Genomic DNA, 12,996 nt, shown 5'->3' with positions numbered 1-12,996 from the left:
CCCTATGACTTCTATCTGCATGGTTGATTGGCAAACCATGGATGGGGAGTCAGTGGAGGAGACATCAAGTACAGAAGGTACCGTGACGCGAATTCGAACTAGTAGTCACAGCGCATCATGTGAGCGATGGCGAAGAAAAAAATGATACCTAGCCTGACGAAACACATTGCTGTGAAGCAAACCAACTGATGCCCAATGGTTGAGATACCTTGAGGTTACAAGGGTACATGATGAATTCTCTAAGGATTGGGGCGAAGAGTTGAGTAAAATATCATTTTGGAAGGGAGGAATCTAGAGAAAATCACCCTTAAGGAAACCGATACACCCAAACTTACAAAAACAGGACGTCGAAAATGCAACAAAGCCCTGGTAGAGGCAGAATGTGAGGCCAAGAAAATCATGGAAAAAACCAAAAAAGACAATCAGGACAAAACGGATGTACTCTCAGTGCCTAACCATTTCAAGAACTATACAATTGATGATCGAAGAGTGGTCCGGTTAACAGCCACTAGGGTAAAAGAGGAAGGGCTGTCGACATCATACGATGGCCCCCGGCAAGTCAAGGAGATTGATATTGCGGAATCAGGGGAAGAAGCAAGGCCCGTATATATTGCCAAGGATTTGACCTCTGCAGAGGAAGTATAGCTTATTGCTCTTCTCAAGGAATACAAGGATTGTTTCGCCTGGAACTATAAGGAAATGAAAGGGGTACCACCCGAGGTGGTACAACATACCATTCCAATTATGGAAGGATCGCGGCCTGCTAGGCTGAAACCATACCAGATGAATCCAAAGTATGCAGCAATTGTAAAGGAGGAAATTGATAAGCTCATTGTTGCTTTACTGCTGACTTTATCTATGAGATCGAACATACAGATTGGTTATCACCCATTGTGATAGTGCCTAAAAAGAATGGAAAATTGAGAGTATGTGTCGATCTTAAGAAAGTAAATGCAGCCACTCGAAGGGACCATTACCCATTACCCATTATCGTATACCAAACATGTCTTGGAAAGAGTGGCTGGAAGGGAAGCGTACAGCTTCTTGAATGGGTTTTCAGGGTACAATCAGGTGTCCATAGCACCAGAAGACCAACATAAGACTGCCTTCAATACCATGTGGGAAACATTCGCTTACAAGGTCATGCCGTTCGGTCTTACAAATGCCTCGGCAACCTTTCAAAGATTGATGTGCACAGCTTTTAAGGACTACTTGCAAAAGTAGTTGGAAGTGTTTATTGATGATCTATGTGCACATTCTCGATGGGAAGATCATTTGAATTGTTTGAGGAAGGTGTTTGAACGTTGCCGATTATATCGAATATCACTAAACCCTTTGAAGTGCTAGCAACAAGCATGGTGTGATACTAGGACACATAGTCTCAAAAAATGGCATATCCACTGATGATAGCAAGGTCAAGTTGATCTTGGAACTACCACCGCCCACCAACTACAAAGGTGTGCAAAGGTTTATGGGTCATGTGGGTTATTATTGACGCTTCATCGTATTTTATGATGCGGAGATAGCCAGACCCTTGTATAAACTACTCATTATCTTTGAGTGGACCAAGGAGTGTCAAGAGGCTGCAGAAGCTAAAATGTAGAAGGGTCTTATTCATGTCAATATGGCATCCATAACCCTGGTGGACGAAGAGGATCTAAACATTGAACACTAGCAAGACTCAAGTTGGGACTTACAACAAATAAGGGCATTGCAACAAGTGTTGCACATTGATAGATACGGGATCTAATCTCATATGATACTTGGATAGCCTTAGGGAGACCAAACTTGGAACACATAGATGCAAAAGTTTGTAGTGTGCACTTAACAACCACAAAGGCCGTTGGGTATTTAAATGTTAACATTTCCATCAGTAATAATCCCTTGATTGTAATGCCTGCAGGTACAATGGAAGAGGAGATGATCTTAGGACGATCCTGGATCTGTGCCAACAAGTGCAATATCCAATGGGAAGACAGAACAACATCGCTAACCATCAATGAAAAAGTCATGTCCATACCATTATGGACCTCGGCAAATCAAGGTAAACAAATCGCTGCAGAAGCGGTACTTCAGAAACCAGAATCTACACCCACCGTGTTCAAATTGCCTACACAAAGCCCAACATACAAGAGTACATATAAATGGGTACCCAAGATTCATCCAAAGGGTCAACCTGAGAGGAAGGACCCAATGAATGATGAACATTCTCATGAGAGAACCCAGTTCAAAGTCAACCATTGACACCACCTACAAAGTGGTAGAAGGACAAGAACTTGCAGAAGCCTCATGACTGCGTCTCAATAGTGGATCCGAAAGAACCTACTGTGAGCACAAGGCTAATATCAAGGCAATACAACAATATGGCTACCCAAAAGAAAATCTATGACAGATGCCAAACAGGTTTGAATCAATATACAAAAGAGGGTAAGAGCTTTCAGCATATCAACTCCCAAAAGGACAAACCCCACACCTGCACTTATGTGGAGAAGGAAGCAAATTCAGCAACCTGAGTTGAGAATGACTCAAGCAACAACAATACCCATAGTAAATACAGAATTGAACAATATGTGTGAAGGAAAAAGCAAGGGTGTCCCCTAGTATAAGCAATACACAATTAGACACCGCAACAAAAATATTTAATTGGGTGGAAAGAACACTAAAAATCCCCCAATTAGAATTAAAAAGATTTCATCAAAATATGCCTAGAAGTACCAGAGAAAACCCTCGGTTTCCATGGTAAAATTAAGAGAAAAAGAAAAGCAATGCATCATCATGTGCATGCGGGTGTGTTTGAGCACAAAAATTCGATTTTATAAACTTCACGTGAAACAGCAGAAAAATACTTCACGCCGTGAAGTACCCAAAATGTTTCACAACGTGAACTATTTTTCGTGTTTCACGTCGTGAAGAACCCCAAACTGTTTTACAACATGAACCTTTTTTAGTGTTTCACGTCGTGAAAAAGTGCAAAGTTCACGTCGTGAAACGGTAAGAACTGCGACATGTGGATTGATCATTTAACGTAGCCGCCCTGTCCGACGGCTACGCTATAAAATCAATTTGCTTTCTTGATTTTGTCACTTTCACTGGTGATTTCACTTTTCTTTAATCGATTCCTTGCGCGCTTTCAACTCCTTGCTCCCGACATCGCCTTCCCGACCTCTCGAGGTGTGAGCTATACCTTTCCTCTCTTTCTTTTTGGTTCTTTGTTTTTTGTTGTTGTTTCTTTTGAATGGGTATATTTTTTGACGGGTGTTGAAATTGTATCTCTTTTTATTATTACCGATTCATGGACTAATCAACAAATGAAAACGTAAAAATGCAAATGTAAAAACGAAAGACATCAACCTTCCAAGAAAAATCTGCATGAATACATAAGATGTAAAAAATGAAAAATCTAGCCTCATTGTCACGAAAAATTGGAAAAGTCTACAACTTCACGGGAGACCTTCACGTCCTTGAACTTCACAGGAGACCTTAATGTCCCCGCATCACATTCACGTCTGCTGCTTCATGGAGAAACCTTTCATTCATACATTCTACTATATGGGAAGGCCCTCACGAACCTTTCCCTAACATACTAACACACTAATTAACAAAAAAAAAGGTGGCTTCCACCAGTCATTCGACTGACAATATATGGTTGTATAGATGTCTATGTCAGAATCTGAGTCCCAGGAGCAACCACCTCCAACACAAGCCAACAGTGCCACAGGGTCAAAAAGAACAGGAAACAAGATACAGCGCATTGGAGAGCAATAACTTGGTTTTGAGTCAAAACCATTGTACAAAAAACAAATGAGAATGCTGACTTGAATACAAGCAAAGGAGCAGATATAAAAGGAGATAGCTCACACACAAAGCAGATATAAAAGGAGATAGCTCACACACAGAGCCTAACAAGTAGGCTTGTCAAGGAAATGCAAGAGTACCAGGAGAGTGCAAAGCATACTGAGGATATGCTTTGACAACAAATAGAGCTCCTCACAACCAACCTCAAAGAAGAACAAGAAAGAGTACAAAGACTGCAACAGGAACGAGAGCAGGTTAACAAAGCGCATGCAAAAAAACTAAAGGCTCTCATCACTAACCAAACAGCGACGCAAAGAAGCCAAGAAACAATATCACAACTAGAAAACCAATTACAGGATACACAAAGATTGCCAACACAACATGTATTTTAAATTACTTAAGCTAATCAAAGAGAAGCTACTACCAGAAGAGCACAAGAAGTGGCACTAAGAAGATTCGAAGCGCTGGATGCAGAACGGATGACTAGAGAAACAACCATTTCTTCAGAGCTCAGCAACGCTGATATCCGCATGCAACAACTGGCCCACCAACTGGCCACACAAGAAAGGAGTCAAAGGCCGGAGCCCACAGATGACTTACGTACCCTCCTTGAGTGCGCCTTGGAATTGGGACAATTGCCAATAACTCCTCGGGCCCCTTCTCAAACTCTTACCTTGTTTTTGTCTACACTAACACTCTCATTACTTCAATATGACATTAACTTAGCTGAAGATATAGGTTTAGGAGAATTAATCCTTATTAAACAAAATACCGAGCGAGATGCTGACCCAACTATCATTATGGGCATTTTGAGGGGGGATCTGATATTAACTAACCCACAAGATATCTTCTTTTATCCTTTGCATCCAATAGTCCTCAACCTCCGTAGTTGGTGTCGTGTCTTACAAAATTCAGAAATTCTGGACAATAGGGTCGACAAACTCGACCTGTTTGTTTCATATAACATACCAGCAACACCAGCCAACTACGAGGTTGTGGCTAATACTTATCAATGGGTAATCACGGGTGGTTAGAAGTATATAATACTCACCAACACTTAAATCTTTGTGAGTCTACCTTATATCACCCAATGGGCATCCTTAAGCTATATACTAATATCCATAAGCATTTAGAGGCTATGCTTACCAACGTAAGCAATAATTTTGATGCAACTCACATAAATTACCCAGATGCGGATAACGAAGAAATCCTTGAAATTCAAACCTTTTTCCAAGCTCACAAACCTAGCCACCCACCCCCTAGTTTGGGTGACGGTGAGGATGAGGGTCCATCTTCTTTTTTCAAAAACACCTACCCTGTGTATACTAATATTGCCAGTAGGCTTCTTGATCCTATCCAAGCACGCCTCCTACTACTTCTTCACAAGCTAGATGCATCTACTCTTCCTTCTCCCCACCAGAATTAGAATTTCCCACTAACACTCTCGCCCCTGAGGAGATATTGGCACTTGTTCCATCTCCACCAAGGCAACCTTAGGTGGTACGTAATTTGCCTCCAGTTGATAATGTTACACCTTACGCTGACACAATAATGTTTTGGATTTCGTGACAGCTACAGAATATGAAGAGTGCATACAACAAGGCAATCCTATGTTAAAGCCAGAGCTTATGTTCAAGGTGCTGATACAGATTACCCCGTTCGATCCTACCAGCAAGATTCTTCCAGAGGCATATTCTGCAGTCACCCCCACACGGCAACATTATGTGCCGTACCCTCTCCAAGCAACTCGTCTAGAATTAGAGGAATTACTGCCATTGGCTGGAGAGGGAACATTATTGGCCAATGTCGCAAAACACACAAGACTGGCAAACCCCCATCTCTCAGACTTGTTGGAAATTCGCCTGGTCACTTTCATGATTAGTTATTGTCACAGAAGATGGAGGAGGAAACATCCAATGCACACTAGCAATGCACACTAGAGGTGGATACACCACCATCCACAACACGACTGAAGAGGCACCACAGCTGCAGGATTTTGGAGTGCAACCTTCATGGAGAAAGGAATTTTTAACAGTAATTGAATACAGTAGCATTTACATGTAAATGCACCGCCAACATTACGAGTGGATCCACTCTACATGCTTATCAAGAGGAGGTGGACACACTGCTGGAGTTTCAAGCTGCAAAAGAAAGGGATTCTCATATCTGCTACAATTTTCCAATATTTAACCCAGCTACTCAATCTACTCAGTCTCGCCGCCACAACTTCTATCGCCACGAATTCAGTGACCAGGTCTTCGGTAACAAGTTCTTAACAGAACCTACTTCAGGAAAGGGGGATCCTCAATTGAGGACATTAATAAGTGTCACGTAAAGGCACTATAAAGGTTGTACATTATGAGATATTGGCCACCCAAGGCCTAGTTAGTAAGTTTTGGGCGCCCAAGTGTGAATAAGGGCCAATTGTATATAAGGTATTTTCTCATAATGAAAGGACACAATCCCCTTTGTGCTATTGAGAGCTCTTCCCTTGTACTTGTGAGAGAGTGAGGAGTGAGAGCATTCTAGCATTGTGCCTCTTTCATGCTTGTGTGTTTATGCTTGTATGAGAGAGTGAGAGAGAGAGTGTGATTGGCCTATGTGATGGTGTGAGCAACTCTACGATGATAGTGTGGAGGTGGAGCTTGGAGTTTGGAGCATACATGCGAGCTTGAAGGCTTCAAGAGACACGAGCTCAAAGCATTGGTGGTAAGTACCCCATGACGGTTGTGTTTCATTGCTCATCCATTAGGTGAATGTGTACAGTTCCCTCTTGGAGGTGTAGTCAAGCATAACAAGAAAGCTAGGCAAAAATGCATCTCATTAACACTGCAATGTTGTTAATCATGCTACTTATGCCTAACAAGCTATGTGATTGTAGAATTGATGCTATTAAGCTTAATTCTAAGGTTGATTCCATGACACCAAACGGCTACTTTCCTGTGTATGTCGAAGAGGAAAGGAAGAGAGTTTTAATCAAGATTAAGCATCTTAGGCATCTATTAATTTACAGGGTTACTGGAGCTATCAGCTTGTGAGTTTTGATACTCACAAATGGGACCGTTGTGGCTATAGTACTGCAATGTGGCGATGTTCGAGAGCATTCTCGTTGTGGCTACAATACTCCAATACAATGCGAGGAGGAGGGGTCCCTCACTCGCTAGGCCTGCTCATCGCATTATATTATTACGCGATATAAGATTATTTTTGGGGTAAAATCACTACAACTCGAGGAGGTTGGCATGCAGTTATTAGGGGTTTCCTTCTCGTGTTGTATTTATTTTGATTTAATAATATCATAAATGGATCTGACAATGACTGGAATGGTAGCCTTGAAATGACTCTTTGTAAGTGCTTGAGCACCCTATTTAGTTCATAAAGGACACACCTATGTTGCTCATACCTGTGATTCCTCATTGCTCGTATGGTGGGCAGGCAATACTCAAGACCACAGGTCTACATGAGGTTCATATTCAGCCTCAGTACTGCAACTATCATGTGGTCAAAGAAGCAACATATAATTGCTTTATATCTTCTCAAAAGAGGTTGGGTGCGGGGGGTTGGCTATGCAACCCTGCATCTTAGTTTAATTATGGTAACCAAGGGGTGCGTTAGGGATATAGAAGGTAGAAGGTGTGGGAAAGGAAGGCAACATATGTGTAATGCATATGTATTGTGTATGTATGTACACATGTGTATGTACACATGTTAAACACCTATTTTACAAGTACATGTACCAATCAATACAACGCGAGACGAGAGCCCGTAAGTGCGATGTCCAAGATAAGGAGAAGATACGTAGTGCAGTAAGTGCCTAATACACAAGCGTAAATGTCATCTTTGACTACCATACTCCTCCTCTGATATTATCAATGATATACAAGGACGCTCTTCACTATGAAGCCAACCTTCCCACTAAAGAGGAATTTCAAGATATTCAATGAAAACTCAATAGTCCGTAATTTTATTGAAGTCAGTAATTTATAATTGTGAAGTTTATTGAAGAATCAAATTTTCAATATCCAAAGCATTAAGCCCTATGAACTCAATGTGCTTTATTAGCTTTGGCTTCTTTCTCCTTTGTCCTAAATTAACTGTCCTCCTATACCACCACATGAGTAATTCTCTCAATGCATTGACTTCATGGATTCCACTACCATGCGAGGTGGCCTTCTGAAACCCACAACGAGCTTACCAATGTGAATTCTCCATGCCTTGGGTAGACCAGACAGCTAAGCAAAGTAGGGACCATGAGCCTCCAAAATGTGCTGGAATAAAAATGACAACAGTATATGCACATTGGTTATTTTCAGTAAGAATTACTAAACAACATAGGAATATGTAAATTTGGGGATCTTACCATATAATGTGTCCACCCATATATCAACATGCTTTCTCCCTAATTCCCTGGACTGTTGCATTACATAAGGGTTGACCTTAGAAGCCTCTGTTCTCTTATAGAGAGGAGCATACTCATCACCCAGGTCCACATGTATAAATCGCTTCTTAGAATTAGCTTTGATGTTCTACAGACCATAAAACAATACTGAAATTACAATTAACTCCTTTCTTTGCAAAAATATACGGTGTAGTAAAACATTATCATTAATTTCAGACACTTGAGTTTTAAATAACATAAAAATTAATGTTGTCTAAACATATCCAAACCTCCATTAAGCACTATAGCAACACTTCTTGATGCCATCCTGGTAGTAAAATAATTGGGTATAGAAAATCAATGAAGGCAAATATAACTTTTTGGTTCCACTTGAAGGAACCAGAAAGTCAAATCTCTCTTCATTATTGTCCATGCATAAACAATATGTGAGCAAAGAGGAGATTCAGGTGAAAGCTTAGAGGCTTCCTTTGAGAGTTTGAAGATTTGAATGGAGGGTAATTCAAATGGAGAAGAGTGGCTATTGAATGAGAAAAACTCACCCAATGATAACCACCATAACTTTATGAAAATGCACTAGAATGGAACTTAGTCATGTTTAATTGCGTTGAAAAAAAGAACTTTTCAAAATACTAAGTTTCCTTTAGGATATATTCAAGTTCTTTTAAAAAATGCCACTATTTTTAATCAACATCTTCTAATTCCATGTTGCACTTATGTTAGAGTATAGTTGCATAGGTACTTATTTTCTTACTTTATAGAGTACTAGCTTTTCACATTTATGAATTTGCACTCGCAGTGGTTGAAGTTACGTAGAATTTAAGCACACTAGAATAAAATAAGCATTGAATCTCTTTAGAAAATATGGAAAAAGTTGAATTTAGATTTGAAAAGAAGAGAGAGAAACCTAATATAATAATATTATTTTTATACTTTTTCGGGATTTTACGAGGAGAGAGAAAGCCCTTAAAGGGCCCATTTGGAGCCCGAATTTCCCCTAATAGGCTAATCAAGTACCCATGGGGAGATGTTCCATATCCAAGTCCAAATGTCAATCCACCTACCACCTACGTTAAGAGGAGGTGAAGTATTTATAAACCTCACATTTGACCACCTTGTAGTAGACTAAGAAAATGGCACCAAGGATGGGTGTTGAGAAATGTGGTGCCATTGAGTACAAGGAAGAGGTAGGGAGTGAGTTGAGTAAGTCAAAGATATTATGTAGCAAGAAGCCACATGAGCAAACTTGAATTATCCCACATGAGCTAGCAAAGCCAATGTTGTAGTCACCCATATAAAAGGGGACCATTTTCAAGCAATGAACATATCACTTGCACTTATCTCAAGTCTCTTAATGTATCCAAGCTAATTTTTCTTGGTGTCTAATTGTACTTGAGTGCAACTTAATTAGCACACACTCATGATGAGTTCTCTTCATTTTTATCCACCTTAGATTAGTGTTGTCATCAGTGTAGGATTAGGTTCTGATTAGATCATTAGGAGAGCTTGATCCATGATTCTGAACATGGGTGTCTTGTTATTAGGATGTGTCTTAGCTTGTTAGGACATGTTTTAGTTAGCTAAAAAAATTTGAGATTAGTTTTTTTGTGATATATTTGCAACTTGCAAGTGGTTTCCCACATAATGCGTTGAAAGGAATTCCCCTCAACATTGGTGAGACAAGAATTTTTTTAATATGTGCCTATGTGTGTGACAAGGATAACATCTCCTTTTATATTTCCCTATTAATTGGTGGGTGAGCATATGTGTTTAATTGCTAAGGATGCAACTTAGTGAAGTTTGTGTGACTGTTTGTTTGGAGTCCTTACAAGAGTCACGTGTCATAAAACTAAAACCACTTTGACATGTTTGAGATGCCAAACCTTTACCATTTTATGACACAACTTTGTGCATGTCAACAATATAAATGCAAGCTTTTCAATGTTAGTAGCTAGTGTAGCTTTATAGATAACTTCCTTCAGTGCTAGCTAGTGTAGCTTTATAGATAACTTCATTAATAGCATTACATATTTTTATTTCACAGCCAAGGTTCTTTTTTTTTTAGTAGATGGTTTAAATCATTATAACACGTGTAATTTCATGTACTTATGAGATTGATGGGTGCTCTCAAGATTTGACTAAAGACATAGAGTGCCATGATAGGTTTAAATCATTATAACACATGTAATTTCATGTACTTGTGAATCGATGGGTGTGCTCTCAAGATCTGATTAAAGATGTAGAGTGCCATGATAGGTTCTAATTAGGAACTTTGCCTTGGATAATAAATCCTAAAATACCACATGGTTTAAAGCACATAACTTTGGTGGCAATTTGGTTGTTCCCAACTTCTATAACTTAGTTGTGGAATCCTAAAAGATCATTGATTTTGAATGCATGCTCTATCTTGTTGAGCTATGTAAGTCCTATAAATCATTAAAGGGTTTTTAGTTGTAGCCACATAGCCTAAAAGATAAGGTTTGTACCTTCCAAAAGAGGAAGTATGAAATCTTGAAAAATCAAGAAAGGGAGCATAAGTGTCTCCTTAAGTCAAGTTTGAGAAAGTGTCTAGAGATGACCAAACATAACCTTCACATTAAGAGTGCTTCAATCATGAAAGCAAGTTTAAATTCGGATCTTATGTTTAAAAGTAGTGAAGATATTATAGGGATTGTTGAAGGGAGAACATGGATTCTAAATTAGATGGCTTTCTTTTCCTATAGCTATACAATGTAACCTTGTTTACATACTTAATAAATAAATCTGCTTGAGCCATTATGTCTTATCTTGTTTAGCTTGTCTTACTTTAGTAAGTTTGCCCAATGGCTTCAAACCCCAATAAATTTTGTCACATTCTACTACCCACCAAGCGTTTGCATCACTCCATGGTGGTCGGGTATTATTGATTTAGCCCTACCTCACTTTTTTTGTAATAGTTTATGCATTTGCACATGTAAACAAGCATGTGCACAATAGTCCCTTCCCCAACATACCCACACACTTTTTGCTTATTTTAGTGGATGTGCACATGCATGCACACATGGGGGTGTGCATGCGTGCACACACACAGAGATGGGGGCACACATATGCACACGCACACATGAGAGAGAGAGAGAGAGAGAGAGAGAGAGAGAGAGAGACCCTTTTCAAAAAGAAAAAGTTTGCCAATTTTACCGAGCAATAGTGAAAATGGAACACTCTTTTTAGAAGTCTCTTCTCCTTTTTTTGGACCAATAAATAAATAAATATATACATATATATATATAATTCCAACATGCGTAATCCTTGTGAGATATGTGCCAATCCTTTCAAGTGTTAGAATGATAGAAAAATATTTAATAAACAAAGCATTAAAAACGAGAAAGAGGATACTACCTTTGAGCATGAAGAGCCCAAAAGCTGCTGACAAAACGTGGGACACTGACGTGTATGGATAAGATGTTGCTTTCAATGCCGCGTGTAGAGCACAGAGGCTCCAGCTTTCTCAAAAGAAACATTGTCGGGAAGCATGACAAGATTGCCACTATCGCCACCCTCCTGCACATCGTTTCACACACAGATAGCCATTAGCGCCCACAGGCTCACATCCGTAGCCGAAGATGGTTCGTCGTCGTCCTCCTCCTCCTCTGCTTGCTTCACTTGTCTGTCTTCTAATCCTCTTGGCGGGCTCTTCCGACATCGCTGAAGGTTTCTTCCTGTCTCCCCCGCCATTCTTTTGACGAGCTTTTGGCCGCGTTCGGCCTGCTGCAACCTGCTTCGTTTGCTTGCGCGCTTCTGTGCAGATTGTTAATCTCTCATTAATTGCTTGCTAATCCGTCTCTCTTTATTGTTCGTTGATTTGCAGCATGTCCATGCCAAAGTCCTAAAGCAGGTGATGAAAAGGTGGATAGTCACAAGTACGAATGCTGCGTGATACTTGCAAATAACAAGTGTGCACTCCAATGCACGAGGGGATGTTGTCCCTAACTTCGTCCAAAGTTCCAATTATGGGACCTGCTTCCACAAGAAGTCCTTATCTTATCTACTTAGAATCAAATAAAGGCCCCTTGTAGCTTCACTTGGCTACATCAAGGCCTCTTGGTAGCTTTCCTTGGCTACATCAAGCATAATTAAGGGCCTTTTGTAGCTTTAATTAAAGGCCTTATGTACCTTTACTTGGAGCTACATTAAGCAAAACTAAAGTTTTACATTCTACTCTCCAAGCATTGCACTCTTGCCTATCTTGTGAGGTGTTGCTCAAGTTGCAGCTCTTTTTATTGGAGAAAGAGAATTGTCTACGGATGATTTTGTTACAACTTGCTTTGCACAACCTATGTTTTTATACAGCATGAACCTTAGCCTATTAAATGTAAGGCTAATTTTCATCACGTCACCGTTTCACTAATTGTGGCCTTGAGAAATTTAAACAAAAAGTGATGTGTTTCACTTGTGGCCTTGAGAAATGAAAACAAAAGTAATTTGGCATCTTCTTGTTATCAGGAATGGTGTAAGAATGCTAGAATGCTTTGAAAACACGAATATGAAGTGGGGCATTCATTATACCTAAAGGATTTAAAAAAAAGGCCCATTCGGGGATATCAATCATGCCATGGGCATGGCACCCTTTTTTAATCCATTCTCTTACATTGATATGTGGCTCATTCATTGTCCTTTTTCCCAAGTAAACAAACCACTTTTTCTTGGATAGTATGGTACCACCATGCAATCTCTAAGTTTGTACCAATGCCTATGCATCAAAGCACATATATTTAAGGTGCCAATTATGAAAATTAGCCATGGTTGCAAAGTATAAATGCTCACCATCC

At 39.9% G+C, this 12,996-nt stretch overlaps 1 long non-coding RNA gene across 2 annotated transcripts; it reads left to right on the top strand.

Moving 5' to 3' along the window:
• Window positions 1-11,651: 11,651 nt before the first annotated feature.
• LOC147622292 (uncharacterized) lies at window positions 11,652-12,740 on the top strand. 2 transcript variants are annotated; one of them, XR_015269680.1, is made up of 3 exons: window positions 11,697-11,878; window positions 12,036-12,420; window positions 12,458-12,740. It is a non-coding gene; the product is annotated as an uncharacterized LOC147622292 (long non-coding RNA). The 2 variants fall into 2 exon arrangements; XR_015269679.1 differs by lacking the exon at window positions 12,458-12,740 and having other exon boundaries at window positions 11,652-11,878; window positions 12,036-12,390.
• Window positions 12,741-12,996: the final 256 nt, after the last annotated feature.

Source organism: Cibotium barometz, chromosome 29 (genome assembly GCF_041138505.1).
Source record: "Cibotium barometz isolate CiBa-2024 chromosome 29, ASM4113850v1, whole genome shotgun sequence".
NCBI classification, from domain to species: Eukaryota; Viridiplantae; Streptophyta; class Polypodiopsida; order Cyatheales; family Cibotiaceae; genus Cibotium; species Cibotium barometz.
Note: the sequence above shows the minus strand (reverse complement) of the source record. Positions and strands in the feature narration are given on the sequence as shown.